Source organism: Balaenoptera physalus (genome assembly GCF_965194825.1).
Source record: "Balaenoptera physalus genome assembly, chromosome: 11".
Classification (NCBI taxonomy): Eukaryota; Metazoa; Chordata; class Mammalia; order Artiodactyla; family Balaenopteridae; genus Balaenoptera; species Balaenoptera physalus.
In genome coordinates this window covers 1450576-1472126 of record NC_138896.1, presented here as the reverse complement: position 1 = coordinate 1472126, position 21551 = coordinate 1450576, and the positions used below count along the sequence as shown (strand labels likewise).

Below are 21551 nucleotides of genomic sequence, written 5' to 3'. Positions count from 1 at the left end.
GTTTATAGGAATATAAGTGCAGTGCTTAGAAGGACTCCCCCCTCCAAAAAAAAAAAAATAGCACTCTGTAAGTGGCATATTGTGGAATTCTTAGAGAATTACCCGAAGTGAAATCAGCCTGCCCTTTCTGGAAGCTGGGGAGGCAAGGCCACCTTCTTCCCACACGAGCTGCACTGCCCATCCCGGAACCCTCTGCCCCCGCAGTGCAGGCAGCAGGGCCGGACCACCAGAGTCCCTTAGTGGGGAGGGGTGAGGCGGCCAGGAGAAGTGTTTGGGGGGCGTGGGAATAGGCGCCTTGGGACCCCAGGAAAGAGGAAAACAGACTTAGCATGCGGACAGACACCTCTGTCAGCCTCTCCTCCCCTCCCTCAAGTTTCTTTTAAACCTTTTCTTGACGTTGGTATTTTTTCTCCTCCTTTCCAAAATACTTTGACTCAACTTTGACGGACTGAAAAAATACAGTAATTACATTTATACAACTGTGATTATTAACTAAAAACAGTTTGACTTTTAAAAATGTAGAATACTAAAGTTGTTCCCTGAGCTTGAGTTACCTTTTAACATCAGTTTGATGTGTGAAAACATAATTTATGACAAGATCTACTTTTCAGGTGATGGAAAATGTGAGATCTACTCTTTGTACTTTGAAAACCATTTCATTAGGTGCCATTTGTTAATGTTCTAAATTTGTGAGATAGCTTTTCCACATGGTCTGTCATTAATTATTCATTCTTGATATCTTTATTTGTAGGTCACCTATTTATATAACTCAATTTGTCTATCACCTGGGCATGTAGCTCAACTAGTAACGTCTGTCAATTCATGGCTATTTTTGACCAGTAATGTTAGGGGCCTGAACAGGTTTTATTTATTGCTGTGCTTTTCAAACCACTCAGAGTACTTCCAACCTTCAAACAGCTTCCCCGACTGCAACAAAAGTGACTTTTGTCTCGTTATGGAAGTGGGCCAAACTGTTTGACCTAACGACAGGTGGGGTATTATTCAGGGCTGCTGAAACGCTGTGCTCCACATGCTTTGTTCCTTTGGGATTGTGTTCGACTCGCGTGTTCCTGGCAGCCATTGTGGCATCAGGCTCCTTTACTGAATTTGGAACATGACTGCCAGAGCCAGCCCTATGAAGGTTTTAGCTGTAGGATCATCATTTTCTTAAACAGTTTATGTATTAGTAGTTTTTATAGTTTGGTTTTATTTGTAGTACTAGAATCATACATAGCACTTATTATGGTTTGTTTTTGTTTGTTTTTACATAGTTTCCAGCCCCTTGTGTTTATGGTTGTGAATACTTGTGCTTTTTGGCCTTTGAAGTTTCAAGTATGGATATGTATTTATTTGCAAATTGAAAAAATTTACAAGAAATGTCTACCACTTTGGACAAATGAATTCTTTAAGAAATTAAAGATCTCCCTTATTGGTTATCTTTACGGTCAGAACTGCCAGAGTCTATTATTAGAGCAGGAATTGATGCAAAAGTTAAGGCTGGTCCCAACTTTGAGGTTTATTCAAATACTCTTCCTTTTTTCCTTCTAATCAAAAGAGATACATATTCAGTATTTTAAGTTCCATGCACTGTGCTCTGTGTGGGGAAGGTAGCAGTGATCGGACAGAATCTCTGTCCTCCTGACGCTTTGGTCCTGGGCTTGTGTGTAGCAGCGTGTGTCCGTGGCTCATGGGGGCACACATTGTGTTTGTAGGACCTGACCGAAAACAGACCCTGAAGGGACTTCCCTGGCGGTCCAGTGGTTAAGACTCTGCGCTTCCACTGCAGAGGGCGCGAGATCCATCCCTGGTCGGGGAACTGAGATCCTGCATGCCGCGTGGTGCGGCCAAAGTAAGTAAATAAATAAAATATTAACAAAACAAACAAACCAAAAAACAGAAACAGACCCTAAAGCAAACTGGTGGTAATAAGTACGATGTGTTGGCTGGCGGAGGCTTTGTGTGATATCTCTACCCTACAAGCGAGGCGCAGCGAGTCATGTCTTCATGTTATAGGTAAGAAAACGAAGGCTCAGAAAGCTTGTTGATTTGCTCCAGGACATCGGTGTTGGGAATTTAAACTGCTGTCTGTTTGTTCCCAGCTGATCCTTCCCTTCAGGACTCGTCTCTCAATACAGGTTTTAGACTCATCCTCTGAACTTGTTCTGAAGATGACATTCATGCATTACAGTTTAAAACTTGGTGCTTTGGCTCATTAACAAAGAAAATGGTTATTTTTATACTTTGATTTTTAGTTTCTAGATGCATGAAGGAAGAGTGTTTGGCCTTAGCATTTTACCAGGCGCGTAGTTTTGAACGTGGTGTAGGGATGTATTCAGTAAAGCAAAAGCATATTTTTTCTTATTTTAATGCAGACTCATGATACGGCTCACACAGTTCTTCCTGGGATCTCTGTGCATCTCCACGTCGGTCCCAGGATCCTAAGCTGGGAATCCTTCTTCCTCAGTTTGCCATAAGCAGCAAATGTTCGAGCCCAACAAAGCAAAGCAGTGACAACATAGTCATAGTGGTTTTTCTGAATTGGACCTACTCGAATAGTTCTATGAGATTTCCTAATATATAGATTATATTTACTGAAGGCAGAAAATCACCCTAAGAATGACTATTGTCCATGACCGTTCAGGCTCTCAGGGTGCCCCCCCGCCCCGCCCCGCCCCGATGCTCCTGCCCTCTCAGTGCACGAGGCAGAGGCTTCTTTTGGGCTCTCTGGACTCTTCTGCGAGCAGCCCTGTGCCTGAGGCGACTGCAGTCGTGAGAATGCCTCAGGCGGCTGCAGGGAATGCTGCCGGCAGTGTTGTCACTGGTTTCTCGTGCTGATCCAGGCGTAACTGTGATCGAGGAAATACTGAGCGAAAGATCCTCACTGAGTGCTCAGTTTCATTCAGCCGCCGGTCTCTTAGCCTTGCACTGGCTGAGGGTCCCCGGTGTGAAAGTCAATTCCTAGCGATAGCCGCGCTGGAAGCTTCTGACGTGCCGTGAAGGTCCCGGACGGCGAATGAGCTGGCACGTCAGTCAGCACGCGTCCCTCCTCTGTCCTCCTGTCTCCTGCCGCTGCACTGGGCTGTGAAGAGCGTCCTCCGGAGATGGCTCAGTGGTGTGGGCTGGCTCTCTCAAGGCCTGGAGTCCTGACCCCTGTAGGACATCGTTTTCACTCCTCAGAGTCGCAGCTCCAGACACCAAAGATGGACTCGGGGAGACTGCCACAACCACAGGAGCAAGTTGTCCTGTCTCCTGAGCGCCATAACCGTGTCTTACGTGCTGGCCGGTCGGCCCAGGGGTAGATGCTGCGCGCTGAGTGCCGTGAGCGGGTGGGGGGCCGTGTCCAAGCAGCACGTGGCATCCCCGGCCCTGCGGGGCCTGCTGCGGCCCTTCCCGCTCGCTCCCCCGTCCCGCCTGCAGCCGCCCTGGCGGCCGTGCCCCTCCGGCCACTCCTCCTTCAGCTGCCCTCACGGCTTGCCTCCTTCCTTGGGGTCTTTCTCAGGTGTCCCCTCCTCAGCGAGGTGTCCCCTGCACTAGCTCCCTTCTCTGCTTTTGTTTCTCTCCACAGCACTTACCATGAGCAAACATACTCTGTGTATAAGCTCCACGAAGGCAGAGATTTTGTCCCTGCGGCACCTTCTAGGACGGCTTGTACCAGGATGAAGCCCTGGGTGGTGGTGGCCCATTGTAGCTGCCCGATCAGTACTTTCTGGATGAATTGATGAAGATGCTTTAAATAATCACGGAACTCAGAAACTCGCTTCGTTTTGTTTTGCTGTTCGTTTTTCACCTGTGTTTATCAAGAACCTGAAAATAAGATAAAAATATTTAAGACGTGCTTCCTGTTGGGAATTTAAGGGAAGGCCGATCCTCGTGGAACCCTCCTGCCCAGCGTTTGTGGAGGGTGACACGTGAGGCGGTCGTGATGGGCAGCCAAGGGGCGGGGGCGTCAGGATCTGGGGGCGGGAGGCCCAAGGGCCACCCTTGTTCCGGGGGTGATTCTGTGACCTCAGTTGATTTTTCATCTGTGAAATGAGGGTGTTTATGTCACTAAAATCACTTCTATGGCTGATGGAATAGAGAGAGCAATTTAGAGAACTGAGAACGAAGTCTAGTGAGAAACTGAGAGGCTCGTGTTTGCTGATGTGATCTTTGGCTCTTTTATTTTGAAAACGTGATTGTATTATTTATTGTCAGTTCAGCTATAAAGCTTATTTTATAAATTTAAAAAATTCGAAAGACAGACTCTAATGTTAGTGCTGAAAATGGAGCAATTCTATTTCCATTTTTTAAAAAATTCATATTTTTTATTCTATATAATTTTCAGGTCAGTGCTTCTGAGCTTTGTTCTCTCAGAATTATTTATTATATATTTTGGGTTGATAAACTTAAAAAGTATTCAAGGATAAAATACAGTTTTTCCCCCCAGAGGATTTGAACAGTAGTGCATTTTTAAGCTTTCACAAATAAATGAATGATTTTCTAGAAAGGGAATGATAATGAACTTACAAATAAAACTATGATATATTTAATAATATTTATTATATTAATGATCAGCTTTTCAACCTCTCTCAAATTCAGAGAAAGTAATAGTTCTAATAATTATGCATTTTCACATGTAGCTCTCTGTCAGTCTTGTAAAGAAACAGGGGCAGGAGGGCGTGTGTAATGGGGTCACTGCCAGCAGGGAGATGAAGAACCTTTAAAGCCAGTTTAAAACCGGTGACGGCCACTCTTCTCATGGATAGAACAGGTCAAGGGTTGGAATGTCCAGGTGTACCTTTGACTCATATGACAGTGTTAGGAAAATACCAGACCCCTTCCTTTCGAGAGCGTTGGTCTCTCCCTGGACGTGTGAGCCTGGACTCTGATACCACCCCTCCCCCATTCCTTTCTGGTGACACTGGGTGTGGCGTTGAGATGCTCCTGAATATCTCTGGTGGTTGCCTTTCAAGATACTCCTTCTACCTCCAGACAGCTCCGTTTGAAAGCTCTTCCTGTGCTCATCATAAATCTGCCCGCCCTTAACTTTTATCTCAGGAATAAGAAAAAATTAAATTTCTCTTCTACTTGACTGTTTTTCCAGACATATTGTGGTCTATCTTTATTCCCAGTTAATTACTCATGGCCTTTTTTTACAGCTTTCCCCAGGTGTGGTTCGGAGCCGGCCAATGCCCTCCTGGTCCTTCTCCGTAAAACCTGCTCCAGTTGGGGCCAGCCCTGCTTTTGGTATGGACCCCAACTTAATCCTTAACCCAGATGCAGCTCTCCAGCCTTTTGAGGGGGGAGGGGCCATCCCCCCTCATTCTGGAAACTGCTTTTGCCTATATATAGCTATGATGACATTAGCTTCTTTGAGAAGTCAGTGTCATACTGTTGACGTGGTGAGTTTCGGTTAATTAAAATCTCTTTTGTTTTCTTTTTCCTGCTTGTATACCAGCGAATCTACCATCATCATCCCATCCTCATGAGCTTCTTGTTTTTGTTTCTCTGGTTTTGGTTTGGTGTCCTGGTCGCCTAGTACTTACTTTCATCAAACGTGCTGGATATAGATCCTGGTACCGGTGCTTAAGTGTCTTTTTTTTAGGGGTATTATTTCTGCTGGCTTATTAACCTCTCTTTCCACCTTCTGTCATACTTCTGACATACTCGATCTCAGGGCTTAATATAAAGATGGTCTAGGATGAGACTGAAGGAAACGCCGGTGCTGGGGTACCGAGGTGCACCGCTGGGCCTGCACTGCCCAATGTGGTGTCTATGATGACTGCTTCCATTTAAATTGTAATTAATTAAAACTAATGAAATTAAACATTTAGTTCCCATGCACTGGCCCACATACGGCTGTTGGACACAGTGATACAGAGTATTTCTATCATCACAGAAAGGGTCGCTGGACGGTGTTTCTCGACACCGATGTTGATCCCCTAGCGCGTGAAACAGAAAAGAAGGTGGGGAATTATTTTCCCATATTTCCCCACACCGATGCCTTTAATTTTACTGTAGCGGGTTACTATGGTGACATTTTATTTGAGGGGAACAGGCAGGTTTTAATGGAAAAGATGTAATTTAATTTGTGTTTTGAAGGATAACTGTGGTTTTGAGAGTAGATATTAGTGGAATTGTCAGTTTCTTGGGAAAACTGGGTAATACAGATACAGTTGAACACTTGGGGGCTCCGTCACGGGGCCCTGCCCTGGAGGGGCTCCCAGGTCAGTGGGGACACGCAGACGGAGCAGGTGGCGGCAGGTGCCGCGTGCTGTGCCTGGGACACAGGCGATGTCCTCGGGAGGGAGGCCGCTGGCCGGGCAAGGCGTCGCCCAGTCTCGGGGGGGCTTGGCCAGGACCCCGGGGCTGCTGCGTGCGCCTCATCTGAGCACGTGCGTGCCCTGCGGCGACGCTGCCTTCACGCAGAGACCGGCCTGTCCTCAGCACCCCCGCAGGCACGTGGAAGACACTTTTAATTTTAAAAATCTCGTGAGGTTAAATTAAATCAGAACGCTTTAGGCTGGCCTGCGGTCAGCGCTTTCTTACCTGGGCACAGGTGACTGGTGGTGAGAGTCACGGAGGGTGCTGGTGGGAAATGAAATCTCCAGCGGTAAGGTGGGGTGTCCTCGCGGTCCCTGTGTGCGGCTTTGACAGAAGTGCAGGTCCCCGGACCTGAGCCCTGGGGAGTCTGGCTTGGTTAGTCTGGGCTTACTTCCTGGCATCCTGGCTTTGTAAGCACCTGAAGTGACTCCAAAGGGCAGCCGGCGTTGGAAACCACTGGTCTCCCATGTGTGAGTTTGTAATAATAGATGCCACCTTGTGTCTTCCTGTCGCATGGAGCCTCTTGTATGCCGGTCAGAGCCTGGCATTCTGCCTGTGCAGATTTGAGCCCTGTCATATTGTTCAGCGTTTAAAGGCAACCCCACTCCTAGGCGTATATTTGGAGAAAACTCTAATTCGAAAAGATACATGCTCCTCAGTGTCCACAGCAGCAAGACGTGGAAGCAACCTAAGTGTCCATCGACAGATGAATGGACAAAGAAGATGTGGTGTATATATATATATATATATACGCACATACATAATACATATGCCTTACTTCATTGACCCTAAGATGTACCTGTTACCACCTCTGAAATCAATCAGGAGGTGACATACAAGCAGTTGAATGCTCTGGTTCCCTTGGGAAGATTATTTCTTTCTGTGTGCAACTTAAAATAGAGTGATCTTACAATTTATGGTGTCTTAGATTCATTTATGTTATGAAATGCAAATAGTAAGTTGCAATAATTTTTGTTTTATTTATTTATTTTTTGTGTTTTTTTAGCATTTTATTTTTTAATGCTTTTTTATTTATTTATCTTTATTGAAGTATAGTTGATTTACTATGTTGTGTAGTGTGAATTTCTGCTGTGCAGCAAAATGACTCAGTTATACACATACGTACATCCTTTTTCATATACTTTTCTGTTATGGTTTATCTCAAGATATTGAATATAGCTCCCTGTGCTTTACAGTAGGACCTTGTTGTTTATTCATTCTATTCGTAATAGTTTGCATCTACCAACCCCAGACTCCCAGTGCATCCCTCCCCCACCCTCCTCCACCTTGGCAACCACAAGTCTGTTCTCTGTGCCTGTGAGTCTGTTTCTGTTTTGTAAATAGGTTCATTTGTGGATTATTTTAGATTCCTGTTTTGTTTTAATAAAGTGGAATACTTTGGTTTTTTGTTTAAACTTCATTGTGACAATCGTTATTATTTCAAACAATTACTGGGCACTTTGTATGTGCGAGATGGAGCTAAGCGTTTAATCTTCATCACGGTGTGATAATAGTAAGGTTTTTTTAGATGATGATTTTGAGGCAGCTAGAAAATCATAAAATTAAGAACAAACACGTTTTACCGCAAAGCCCAACCTATTAACTTAATCCCTGTGCTAAAGTGACTGTCCTCATGTTTAATCCACAGATCTGTGTGTCATGCTCAGAGTTGGTTAGTTCTTTTCAGGTGATGTGGTGAGAAGCACATGAACTGAGGGAAATCCAAGTTCATGTTCCCACTCCTTCACCAGCTTAGCCCTGCATGACGCTGAGGGACAAGATGGTCGAGGAAGAGAGAACATACTCTGACATTCTTGAGGCAAGACTCTGGGCAGTGCAAATACCAGAGTGGTCATACCCAGACGTGCCAGCAGCAGGAGGACTGTGCGTGTCCCAAACCGTGAGCCAGCTGACAGTCAGGCACGTCTCTCTTTTCACTAGTTTTCGGTAGTTACACTGTCCACCTCAGTGTGCTTTTCTTCTTATTTATCCTGCTTGGTGTTTGCTGAACTTTATGAATCTGTAAATTAATGACTTTTACCCTAATGGGGAAATTTATTTGTTCTGGACTCTTTTTTTTTTCTTTCTCTCCAGGAGCCCAGTAACAGGGCTGTTTTAATATTGTCCTACAGGTCCTTACGTTCTTCTCATTTTGTTCAGTAACTTCACTCCTCAGAGTCGATAGTTGCTTTTGCTACATCTTCAACTTAGCCCACTCTTTCCTTTGTCATCACCCATCTGGTGCTAAGCCCATTTCATTTCATTTCAGTAGGATGTTTCTTAGTTCTAGAATTTTTTTCTTTTTTTTCTTTTTTTTCATAAGTTCTGTCTCTCTGATGAGATTCCTCTTCATTCGTCCTGAGTGTGTTTTCCTAACTGTCCTTGATCAGGGTTACAGTAGCTATTAATGCCAACATCTAGGACCATCTCAGCATCAACCTTACTTGATTATCTTACCTTTTGAAATGCATCAGTTTCTCCTTTCTGGCTTCTGGTACATTCCTCCTAATGATGTTGGGTTTTTGTTGTTTGTTTTTGTTTTTGCAAAAAAATTGATTTGGACGACTCAAGCTGCAGACGGTGGTTTGAGTTTGGGCAGTAGCTCAGATCACAGTTCAGTTAGTCTTATCCTGGTTTACAGGTCAGCCAGAGATGTGGGCGGAGTTTACACACAGAATTGTGCATCGTCTTCTCTGTCTCTGTCTTTACTGGGGTTACCCATCCCTGCCAACCTCATTTCCAGTAGCTGTCATTGCCCCAAACTCTGTCCTTGGGTTCTTCGAGCCAGTAAAACAGTGGGTTTTCTGTAGGTTTTGCTGCCTCTGCTTGGTACGAATGGGAGCCTGCCTTCAGGCTGAAATTCATGAAAAACAGGAAAGTCACTTGGAGTCATTCCTTTATTTAAGGGTCAACTCCCCTCCAGAATCTGTGCTTGGATGCGCTGGAATATCTTGGCTGTTGTGTTGTGTTGTGTTGATGTTGTCCAAGGTTTATAGTTATTATCTGCAGACAGTTCAAAAATTAGGCTTTTTTTCTTCCTTTGTAAGAGGATTCTTCTGGACTGCTTACTTTTTAATGTTTGCAAATGTTTCTTGTGATGGAGACGTGTAACGTTACATTCTGCATTGGAGGAACAATGACATTTCTGCTTTTCAACAGGTCAGAATGGAGGTTTGCAGCTCTTGTTTCATTTTCCATGAGAACTGAATGTACTCTTTTGACCCTTTGGTTTCTTTCATGAGTATAATTTATTCTGAATTCTGAATGAGCAGGTTTGATGTGTTTCTTGTAGAAATTAAAAATTTTTCTTAATATATGGAAACATTTGATTTGCTAATAAATAAGAAGATACTGGTCTTTACAGATCAAGTGTAAAAGCTTTGATTGTTGAAGTAATTCCATGGATGGAGGGCATAAATATAAGTAATTCACTCTTGTGTAAATTGCATGTATAATTATAGAAAAAATGAACTCTGATTATTTTGCTTTGGTAATTGGCAATGTACATTCATCAATAGAAATATTTTAATTTGAGTTATTCTGTGGTTATAATACAAAAATCAAGATTTTTTTTTGCTTGATCATGTTGAAGCTGAAAATTAATTTTCTCAGTGTATTTAACCTCTTATTTCTTAAAATTGTGTGCTCTGAAATTTTAGTCTGTTGAGTAAGTATGTTATTGGATTAGAAATGTGTGCCTCTCTCTTCTATAGTTTTCTCAAATTTGAACTATTTTGATATAAGTATTTGATCTGGCAGCTATAAAAGGTTAATAGGTATAAGTGAGGGTGTGAAAAATTGTCATGAAAAATTAAAAAATTTAAATTTGTTTTTGTATCAATATTTCCTAATTTGTTGAAAATCACAGAAAAGTCCAGTAGAGCCCAAACTCTTATGAAATGTCTCATGCTAGCCTGCATCTGTGTGTGAATGTGTGTGTGTGTTCCTGGAATTTAATTATATTCTTTTTGTGTATTATTTCTTAATTCTTTGTATTTTCACTTTATCATGACCAGACCTGGAAACTTTATTTTCAAAAAGAATCCCTAAGACCATTAATTTTTAAGGATTATAGAATGGTAATATTTTTTATGATAATGTTTTAAAAATTAAATTTATGAATATTTTAGACTATCATGGAATATATATATATATATATATCAGTGTTTTGGGGAAAAGAAAAAAAATATTCTCTTACAAAGGTATTCAATTTTGAAATTAACTATTTTTCAGCAATCTTGTATCACTTAAAACTGGGGATAAAAATATCAAGAGGTGATATAACAGGATGCTTTAGCTCCAAGGAGCAGAAAACCCAACTGAAAGTCCCCTAAACAATGAAAAGTTTTTAAACTTGCATAACAGGAAGTCTGGGCACAGGGCCAGGTCAGTAGTGTCAACGTGGACAGACGCTCCTTCCATCTTTTTGGCCCGACAGCCTTATCGTATTAGCTTGGTTCTAGGGCTAGTCCCCTCATTGTCACAAAAGGGTTGCTATAGCTCCAGACATCCACGTTTCCTTCCATGAATGTGTTATTAGAGGGGAAAACCTTTTCCTGGTGTTTCCTCATATCTCCTTGGTCAGGGAAATAGAATTATCATAATTGGTTTGCAGCAATCATGATTTACCTTCTGAGGCCAGACCATGTGTTTCCTGACCACACAGCAGAGTGAATTATACAGCAGAACAAAATTAGGACTTCGGCAGCCAGCAAGGAAGGGGTGTAGGGCAGAGACTGTTGTTCTTACAAACAGATTTTAGATAACCAAAGATTTCAAGTTCCTTGAAAGAGCCGTATTTTCTCTTGCTTCTAGGACCTTCTCATTGCTGTCTGGAATTTTTTTTTCCCCTCTACCTAATAGATTTCTTCTCATCTTTTTAACTCCCAGCTTAGATATAACTTCTTTGGGGAAGTCTTTCTAAATATGAGAGAAAAAGACTTTAAGGCAAAAGCACTGTTATAGATATATTACCTTTATAATGATAAAGTTTCAGTTCCCAAGAAGAGATAACAATGGTAAATTTGTCTGTACTTAGCAACCTAAGGCAAACTATATAAAGCAGAAGCTGACCAAATAAACGGGAAAGTAGACAAGTTGTAACCATAGTAGGAGAGTTTAGCCTACTTTCCTTATAACTGCTAAAAGCAGACATATATATATACACACAAATACAGAAGAATTGAACAACATGATGAACTCCCTTGAGCTGAGTGATATATCATGTGGCTCGATATACACTTAGGTCAAGTCACACGGCATCAGTCTCTTCCAGGCAACTTAAAAAGAGCAATCCTCCCCAATTCATTTTAGGAAGCAGTATAATTTTGATAGTATAAGTTAACAAGAATATAAAGAGAAAGGAGCATTACAGAGCAATCTCACTTATGAACTTTCATACAACAATTTGTAAACAAAATAATTGCAAACTAAAGCCAGCAATGTATAATAGGGATAATGCATTGGTAGCCAGTTGAGATTCATTCCAGGAATCCAAGTATTTAACATTTTAATGTCAATCTCTATTTTATCACATTACTTAAATAAAGGAGAAAAATTATGTATTTTCTTACCAGAAGCAGAAGATTATTGGGTAATAATGGAACTTTTAAAATGTGCTGTAGTGTATGTATTAGTTTCCTAGTGCTGCTGTCACAAATTATCACAAAATAATATTAATAGTAATAATAATAGTAAATGTATTATCTTATAGTTCTGGAGGTCAGAAGTCCACAACGGGTCATCAGAGCTATGTTTCTTCTGGAGGCGCTAGGGGAGGATTTGTCTTCTAGTCTTCCAGCTTCCAGAGACGCCCGTGTTCCTGGGCTTGTGGCCCTGCCTCACTCCACCCTCTGCTCTGTCATCACATCTCCTCTGACTCTGATCCCTGCCTCTTCTTTCCCTGAAAAGGGCCCTTGGTGCTTATATTGGGCCCACCTGGCTAATCCAGGACCCTCTTCCCATTTCAGGATCTTGAACTTAATCACACGTGCAAAAACCTTTTGCTCCAGCATATAACACATAGTCACAGGTTCCTAGTCTTAGGACATGGACATCTTTTGGAGGGGGGGGCATTAGTCTGCCTTGCCAGTGTAGCTAAAAAAAAAAATGTACCAAGAATGTTATGCTTAGTTATGAAAATCCTTCTAATATTGGGCATGAGAAGGCTGCCCTCAACACCATGTCTATTTGACATTCTAATGGAGGACAGATCCAGTGCAGTCAGGCAAGTAAGTGAATCAAAAACCAAACAATGAAAATAGAAGTTTGGGAAGGAGGAAATCTCCCTTGTTGTTTGCAGATGATTATGATTGTGGGCAGAGGAAAATCCAAAGGAATCTAGAGAAAAATTAGAATTAATAACTAATTTTAGGAGTTGACTTAGCTTGGCCTCTCACAACAAAATCCCATGGTCTGGGTGGCTTAAACAACAGAAATTTATTTTCTCAAAGTTCTGAAGGCTGGAAATCCAAGATCAGGGTGCCAGCGTGGTTGGTTTTGGGTGCGAGCTCTCGTCGTGCTCGTGGGCGGCTGAGGTTTCTCTGCGTCCTCCCGAGGTGGTACACGCGCCGCGGGCTCAGGCAGGGAGGAACGTGAGGGCCCGCAGACTTTGTGACATGTGTCCTCTGAGGCCGCACATCGCATCGTGACGACCCAGGTGGAACAGTCTTTACAGGGTGACAGTGCCCTTTAAAAACATTCACTGTGTGCAATCTTACTTGATTTTATTCTTAAAAATTTTGTGAATGACTTGGATATAATTCAGTAAAAAATAATCGTGCCAGACAACTTGCTCCTTTGGAGGAATTCTGTGCTGAATTTGCTTTCCAAAGGCAAAGATCCCTCTGGGACTCCAGCAGTCATGGCCTCTCCCCCATTCCTCCAGTTCATTGTGTTGTGAAGTTAGATTGGTGGTTTATGTTTGCAAGGAGCTTTGTGCTCAAATTTTAATACAACTCAAACCATGCAAGATCCTCTAAAGAGAATTGCCAGAAGATTTGTGTTCTAGTGGATTATATCAGATGTCCATTACAATGAGACTATAATCTAGTGTGTGAATTGGGTATTGGTTTTAGTATATATTCAGGCTGCTTCTGATTTTTTAGTGCCTGGAATTTATCCAAGCATAACTAAAAAGTGAAATTTGTACTCAACGTAGAGTTTCTAGCAGTTCCTGCATGTGTACGAGCGCGCTTCTGTGCCGCATGCGGCCCTGAGTACGCACACTAGAAAAATATTTTTGCTTGCGTGTGAAACTGACTCCTCAGACTACCATTAGTATAAGGAGTACGATGGATTTGGGGGATACTTTTGGTATTGTAATCACTGCCCAGATTTCCTTATCTCCCTCCCCTGACAAGTATGAAAAAAGTGTCAGAAAAAGAGTTGGCTAGTGCTGCTTTATTCAACGGCTTTATCTCATCATTTCTCTTTTTTTTTTCACCTTCTCTGGAAGGCTTTGCAGTTGAGAAATTCCGTTTGTATAGGCACACACGTGTATGCGCTTTTTGGATCTAAGTTATGTGCATTGTACGTAGTACGATACCCTTTGGAGCATTTGTCACTTGCCACCTTAGAGCCCGGATTCTGCAAGTAAACATGCTTCTGTCACCTTTGGCTCCACCTCACGGTGTCCTCTGCAGCTCTTAAAGCTGAGACGTTTTACTTTACAAATAAATAACGACTACGGGATAACATTGCTCACGTGCTTCGTGATGCAGGTAAGTCCGATAGATCATATCACGGTTTCCTAATACGCATGCTTTGAATAGTAACTGGTCTCTGTGTTCACACACTCAGCGTTGACTCTCTCTCTAAACACCATGCTTATAAAATTATACTTACTTCAGAAGGATTTCAGCCAAATGGACAGTATCCCATGACTTGATTCTAATTAACGCTGATAAATGCTCACCCGGGACCAGCATCACTACGGAGCCTTTGGTTACATCCTTCTTGTGACCTGGCGGCCAGGCCCCGCCCTCAGCTGTATTTTTTCTCCGTCTGTGGAGACGAGCGAAGTGTGATCAGTGAGTCCTCTGACTCCGGTAGAAGGAGCCATTTGACACAGGGGACGTATGCGCGCGGGACTCCAGTCGGCACCCTTAGGTGAGGGCCACGCTCGCGTCTCAGAGGAAAGTGTTCTCTGAGATCGGCCTGGTGTCCGGGCTCCCCGGCTCTCTGTGTTTAGGTGGCACCTCCATGACCGGAGGTGCTTAGTAGCTGAGACTCTAAGTTAGTCACACTATTTAACTTCACATTTCATTTTGTTAATAAAAGTTGGAGAAAATTTTATGTCCCTGTGTCTCTGAGCAGCCGTTGATGGGATGAGTGCATTTCTGGGAGAGTGTTTGCTTTGATGCTGTGCTTCTAGGAGGAGTTTGAATTAGGATAACACTTAGGAGAAAAAGCGACGTGAAGAGGTGTTTCCTTGCAGGGTTTTTATTTTTTATGTCTGTTTTCCCCGTGCGAACAGGATATTGCTCTGACATATCAAAGACTAGGCCTTGCTGCCAGCGGGGAGGACAGGGGGGTCGGGGCCAGGGGTGGATGCTGAGTTCGGGAAGCGTCGAGGGTCCAGCAGACAGGCCTGTGTTCACCCCGGGGGCCGCGCTGGCCGGCCTTCCAGCATCTGCCTTCGTAGCTTGCTTATCAAAGCACTTTATCGCTGGGGAGGGGATGTGGGTTAACCACTTCACTTAGCTCTGGCTTCCAGGCTCCCAGTCTGTCAGCAACAGCTGCTTTTCAACAAGCGCGCCCGTGCTGCCCGCCAGTGCCGGGCTGGGGACAAAACCCGCTTTGTGTCCCGTCCGGAGGGGCGGGGAGGGGCAGGCTTCGGGGAGAGTGGCCGAGCTCCGCGCAGGCTCTGCTTCCTAAGGGCTTCTTTGGTGAGCAGGTCTTTCCCCTTCTTTGTTTCAGGGTTCAAGGTTAACTGTGAAAGCACGGGGGCCGAGGCAGGTGGACTGTAGGTAGGTTGTGGCAGAGAGCGGGTAGGACGTGGGCTTTTGTGACCGCTTTGCACTGCTGTGCCACCGTCTTCTCTGCCCCCTTCTTGCTTGTCCCCCTGCCCCCCGCTCGCCTGTCTTCATTCACTCGTTATCTTTCTGTCTTCATTTCAGGCTACTTGAGAAATGATGTGCAGGTTAGCAACTTGCAGATCTTGGTGGTCAGGAAGTTTGTAAACACTAGGGAGCAGCAGAGCCAAATCCCGAGACGGCAGATTCTCCTGCTCAGGACCCCAGGCGCTCCCTGTCGCAGCCTCATCTGTAGAAATGGCTTTAACATGTAGCTGGACAGCGAGGCCGTCACAGACGTTCAGTGTTCTTCTTCTGGACGCAAGATGCAGCCTCTCGCCCATTTGGTCTCTGACTTTAATAGTCAGTTTCCCTTGCTGCCCCTGCCCCAACCCCGTTCTGGAAACACTGCCAGGATGCAGCCCCTTTGTTCCTGGGCGTCCAGGATGAGCAGACCCCCAGCGGCGCATGGGCCCTTGAGGGGCCTGGGATGCAGGAGCATGTTTCAGTGGGAATGTTTACTTGAAGGCTCTTGTTACTGCAGGGTGATCTAACTCCTTGATTCCACGCACGGACTGGGAATCCGTCTGCTTTGCCTTCCTTTTGGACCATTTGTAAATCTCTGCTAGGAGTTTTGTCTCCCCTCCCCTCCCCCCCTCCCCTCCCCCCTCCCCCCTCCCCTCCCCCCCTCCCCTCCCCCCCTCCCCTCCCTCCCCTCCCCTCCCCTCCCCTCCCCTCCCCTCCCCTCCCCTCTTCTCTCCTCTTCTTTTCTTTTCACAAAAAACAGCACTCAGAAGGCGTGTGCCAGGCACAGGGGTGCTGTGAGAGCTCCAAGCCTACGAAGTGTTGTCACCAGACGGTGTGATTGCACCGTTTCCCACTAAGTGCTCTGTAGGCAGAGGTGCCTCGTATTAGAGAAATGATGTCCATGCTCCTGATGCTACTGAGGGTTCCTTTATCTCCTGAGTTCAAGTTTTTACCTCCTTCCTGCCTCCAGAAAATAATTCCAGGTAGAACATAAGTAGAGACCGAGGCATGTAGTGAGTCTTTATTTTAAACCTGACTGCTGAGAGTGTGTTGTGGCTCAAGGTGCCACGGGATGGTCCGTGTCCACATTATTTGGGGGAACTCTGCTTAGCAAGTTTCGTACGATATGGCAGCATCCCCAAGGCTCTCAAGTCTTTCCACAAAGCAGGTTTTTCGACAGTTTATTTTTCCCGTAGAATACTCTTCATGGGGAAAACTGCTAACCCTCAGTATATCCTATATTTACTTCCTGACGTTTATAGGAAGAAAATTATCATTAATCAGCATATATGATTCTATTGTTTAAAACTCTCTTGGCATTTTGCCTGGAGCCCTGCTTATTTGGAATAGACAAATACTATACTGGGTAACGCCAGGAATGTCTGTATGCATAGTGTGGATGGCAAAGCCTAGGACAGTAGAAGTGCTGAGGGATCCCTGAGACAGACCTGCCCGCACTGGACATCGTTTGGATTTCTCGGTACCAATAGCTAGCCAACCTGGCGTTCTGCAGTAGGGCACTGAAAAGCAATGATTTTGTTTCCATTTAGCAAACATATTAAGGAATCAATAAGCTGGTTTATTCATGTAATGTGTGTTTATAAAAGACAACTTCATCATCTGTGTCACTGGTGTATTTAGATCTTTATCCAGCCAGAGCCTAATTTATCAACACCTTGTTATCTTAAATGCTTTACACAGAAGGGTCATAACTCCTCTTTAAAAGGGCTTTATTTCACCCTCTAATTAAGTCTCCCTGATTTCCTTCATTGACCTTAAAAGGAGTTAAGGGTTTGTTGATTTTCATTAGGTAACAAGTACACATATTAAGCTGAGTTGGTTGGAAGGAAAGCACCGCCTTTTCCCTGTTAGTAGTGGGATAAATTGGAGCCTGAGGCCCCCCCGGACCCCACGGGCCAAAGACATGGGGTCACCTGTGGAAGGGGGTTTCGAGTACTCCTGCGCTATCCTCTGGTGTTTTCTGTCTCCTTAAGAACTTGATTGTGGCCAGTAGTATTGATATAACTGACAAGTTGAGCTTTTATTCAGTGCAAAGTCCTGTGATAAGTATGTGGCGTGCGGGACAGACATGAGTAAGAAAGTCGAGTGCAATGAGTAGATGGTAAAAGGGAAAGTGTTGAGTGCCTTTGGAGGCACAGAGTGGGGAGGAAGGAATAGTGGGTGATCCCTGGGGAAATACAGGAAGACACACGTTGAAGGGTGACTCATTCGTGGGGTTGGCCTTGAAGGATGGAGGGGCTTTGAACTTCGGAAGATGCGGAGAAGGGACACTCAGATCAAAGCCCGGGTTCAGAAGCACAAGAGGGGGAACAGCGGACCTGACCTCTGCTGTCCCACAGCGAGGCCTGCCCTCCACGGCCAATGACCTGGTGAGGCCAGCCGGGTCCAGACCGTGTTCTGGGTGTGAACTCGGGACGATGGGACACTGAGCTCGTAAAGAATTTTGTTCAGCTGCAAGGTACGGAATCCTGGAAAACCGCTTACATATGTGTACTTTTCTCATGTGGCAGGAGGTTTGGAAAAACCAGACCAGTGATGCTGTAGCCGTTCCCAGCACTGCTGCGGGTGGGCGGCTCCTCTGTTCCCCCCTCGGCCGCCCTCGCCCTGCACCCCGCTCCTCGTGGTCTCAGGGTGGTCGCCTCGCTCGGGCGGGGGCCCGCAGGCGGCGCTTTGAGAGCTACCGCTCTAGGTACGTGTTGCAGGCTGTAACCTAGGGGTCAGGTGCAGCGCCAAGATGGGAGCAACTGTTAACATTTCCTCTAAGAGCTTCAGTGAGAGAATTCGCTTCCTGTGCATTTACCCGTTTCAAGCGCACGTTCAGTGGTTTCAGTACCTTCACAGAGTTGCGGGGCCCTCACCACCATCGGTTTTAGAATGTGGTCGTCACCCCAGAAGGAACCCCCATACCTGTTAGGGTCACTCTCCGTTTTCCCCAAGCCTCTCAAACCCCTGGCAACTCCCAGCGTCTCTTCTGTCTCTCTAGATTTGCCTGCTCTGGACATTTCAAAGAAACGGATCATATTGTACAGTATGCAGTCTTTTGTAGCTGGCAGTCCGTGCATTTTTAAAAGGTTGTAAAAGAAGAACACAAAGAATATACGATAGAGATTGTCTGTGGCCCACGAAGTTCAGAATGTTTACTGTCTGACCTTTGACAGGAAAGCCTGTGACTCCTGTTACAGACCAGTGCACATTTTTGATCAGAAAGATATTTTTGAATATGAATCCCCTATATACACACATACATGCGTTTGCACAGATACATATGTTTATAAATTGTATATGCTTAATCCTGTACCATATATTTGTATGTTATAAATCATTCAACTCAAAAATTGAAAGAGATAAAAATAGATATAAAAATGTAAATGTTTTTTCATATCTCTGCAAACCATTATATATGCCTCTCAAGGGGTACATACTCTGCTCAGGATTGGTGATGCCAAAATATTTATTTATAAATAGACTGCATTAGGAACATGCTGGCATTTATCAAAAATACAATAGCTAGGCCTCAGCCTCAGAGCTACTGAAACAGACTCTTTAGAAGTTGAACCCAGGAACCTGCGTTTTGATACGAGCCCCCAGTGATTCTGATGGGCAGCCTGGGTCAGGCACTACTGCTCTGTGCCTTTAGGCTCTAAGGCAGCGGTCTCCAACCTTTTTGGCACCAGGGACCGGTTTCCTGGAAGACAGTTCTTCCACGGATGGAGGGTAGGGGATGGTTCAGGCAGTAATGCGAGCGACGGGGAGCTACGGGAAGCGACGGGGAGCGATGGAGAGCAATGGGGAGCCATTGGGGAGCGACAGGTGAAGCTTCGCTCGCTCGCCCTCCGCTCACCTCCTGCTGTGCGGCCCGATTCCTAACAGGACACACACCGGTACCGGTCCGCAGCCCGGGGTTGGGGACCCCTGCTCTAAGGCACCAGGTACAGGCACGTTGCAGGGAAAATGGTGCAGCAAAAGGCCATGGCATGGAACCTTGGAAGTTTAACTCCTTTAGAAAGTAAATTTCCAGAAGGCTTTTATATCATGAGAGCATCCTTTTAAGAAATAAATTTCTTCTTAGGAATCAAACATTGCCACTTTCTCCTTGTGATGTACTCTAAAGAAGGCTTAAGAAGAGAGAACAACATTTGGGCCAGTGATAAAATGAAGGATTTGTCCCACACTTGACCTGTGTCAATGTCCATCTTTTCCAGAATGTCTGTAAAGGTTTCCTTGGACAAAAATAATGGAGACCCTCCCTCCCACCTCCCACCAAACGATATGATAATTTTTGAGGAAAATAAATATTGTTCTAGTTTATCAATTCAAGAGCAGAATAACATGATGCTTTGGGAACTTTTCACGGAGCTCTTCACTATTAACTGCATGGTGGGGTTTATGGTTTCTGTCAGCAGTGGTTATTCATTGATTAATGAATCAGTGATTCAGTGATTATGCAATTATTATTCCACTGGTCATATGGTTTGGCTCAAATTACAAATGAAGAAAATATCAATTTAAAATAATCCAGGAAAGGAAATGACCGGAATTCCAAGGACCTCAGTCTTTCTCTTCCTGTGTGATTATTCATTCAGCTGATTGCAAGATTTAATATATTCTTTCCTTTGAGTAAATACCAGTAACTTGGTTTAACCACATGTTACATGGGTTTTATTTATTTTACTTTCATTTTTGTGACTTTTAAAAATGTTTTAAATGAGATTTGGAAAATCCCAAATTGTTCTTAAAATTTTTCTTTGCACTCTCTTCTTCTTGGGAGTCAGTGAGTTATATAGCAGATCACGAAAAGGAACTATTTTGTGTCTGTCAAGATGAGTTATATTCCAAATGTTGGCAGTGTTTTTACTGTGACCTTGTGGAAGGCATTTCAACTAGCAGTGAATTAGCAGTTTTACAATAATGAGTGGAGATCTTACTACTAATTATGTTGTTGATTAAATCAGACTCCTTGTGAGCAAGTTACTTTTTGTCTTGTCCATATATATATATATATATATATATATAACTTTTGTAAGCTCCCTAAGGGCAGGGATCTTTGTTCTCTGGTGTATGCCGAGCATCTAATAATATCTATCAGTAAATATTTAATGAATGAATGGACTCCAGAACTTAGTTTGAAAAGGATTTCAGGAGTATTGGCAAGTGTGATGATACATACAATATGCCAAGAGAAAATAAGCTTAATGTTATTAAGGAAGGAACTAGACAGTGGGGAAGTATAGGTAGCAAAGTAAGACAGTACCAAGAATGAGATCAGTATCCAGATTGCAGACATGACATTCTGTAGACGTCCCAGAGAAGCCTGTGCACTTGACACTGAGATTCCCAGCTGCACAGGATTCTGTATCAGGAGGATAAAAGGCAAATTAGATTTACTGTCTCTGCAGGCATCCTTGACCTGACCACCCTCCCTTCAGATGCTTGACGTTGGTCACAGGGAGACCGGTGGATAGATGCGTGTGTCCGGGGTAGGCCCGGCACCGCGACCAGAAACGCGGTTCACAGCGTGTATATATCTTCCCGCTGACGGACGAGAGGCAGCAGATTCCTAGATGAAGGCCAACAGAGTGTTCTCTTCTGTTGGGATTTTATTCCACCCTTTGATCACGGAGAGACTCCCACATCTGCCCTTGTTCCTTGTGGATCTCCGTGTGCGTGCACTTTCAAAAACTTCTGATCGTAAGATTATACACTTTCAATACAGCTGAAGGAGAAAGGAGAGAGGAGGCCCTGAGAAAAATGGCTGATTATTTTTTTCATAAAGCATTTTACTAAAATGTTAATTGTATTTGCAAAGTCTTACCACTATAGAGGCCAGAAAGTGATGGCCAGGAGCCTAATGCTTCCTGAATATATGACTAGACTTTTCACATTTAAAATCAGAAGAGACGCTTCAGGGTTTAAGATGCCTGTCTTTCCCAGGTCTCTGCCTCTCAGCCACCTGGATCCCACGCGGGCCCAGGTTAACAGACCCTGGACACTCAGCTCAGTTTTCACAGCTAGACTTTGCTCGTTCCCCGGAGATCCTCAGAACTTCTCCTGCATCTTCTTCAAGGGTCTCACATGCCCTGTTCTCAGTGAGACCATCCCTGGTCACCCTGTCTAGAACTGCACACACACACGTGCACACACACTCGACCCCTCCTTCACGCTTTTTTTCCGCAGCACTTGCCGCTG

At 44.3% G+C, this 21551-nt stretch overlaps 1 protein-coding gene and 1 long non-coding RNA gene across 7 annotated transcripts in view; one reads left to right on the top strand and one right to left on the bottom strand.

Annotated features, from left to right (window-relative positions):
- GMDS (GDP-mannose 4,6-dehydratase) overlaps positions 1-21551 on the top strand; it is a 484495-nt gene that overhangs the window by 142135 nt on the left and 320809 nt on the right. The window lies entirely within an intron of this gene.
- The window catches only part of LOC309638678, a 44323-nt gene continuing 24497 nt past the window's right edge, over positions 1726-21551 (bottom strand). Inside the window, exons 2-3 of one of the 3 annotated variants that reach the window (XR_014251240.1) lie at positions 14149-14307; positions 1726-12642 (exon numbers count right to left, since the gene is read on the bottom strand). This is a non-coding gene — a long non-coding RNA (uncharacterized lncRNA). Of the gene's footprint in view, positions 12643-14014; positions 14308-21551 lie in introns of those variants that run through there. The other 2 variants (XR_014251241.1, XR_014251239.1) reach the window with 2 other exon arrangements.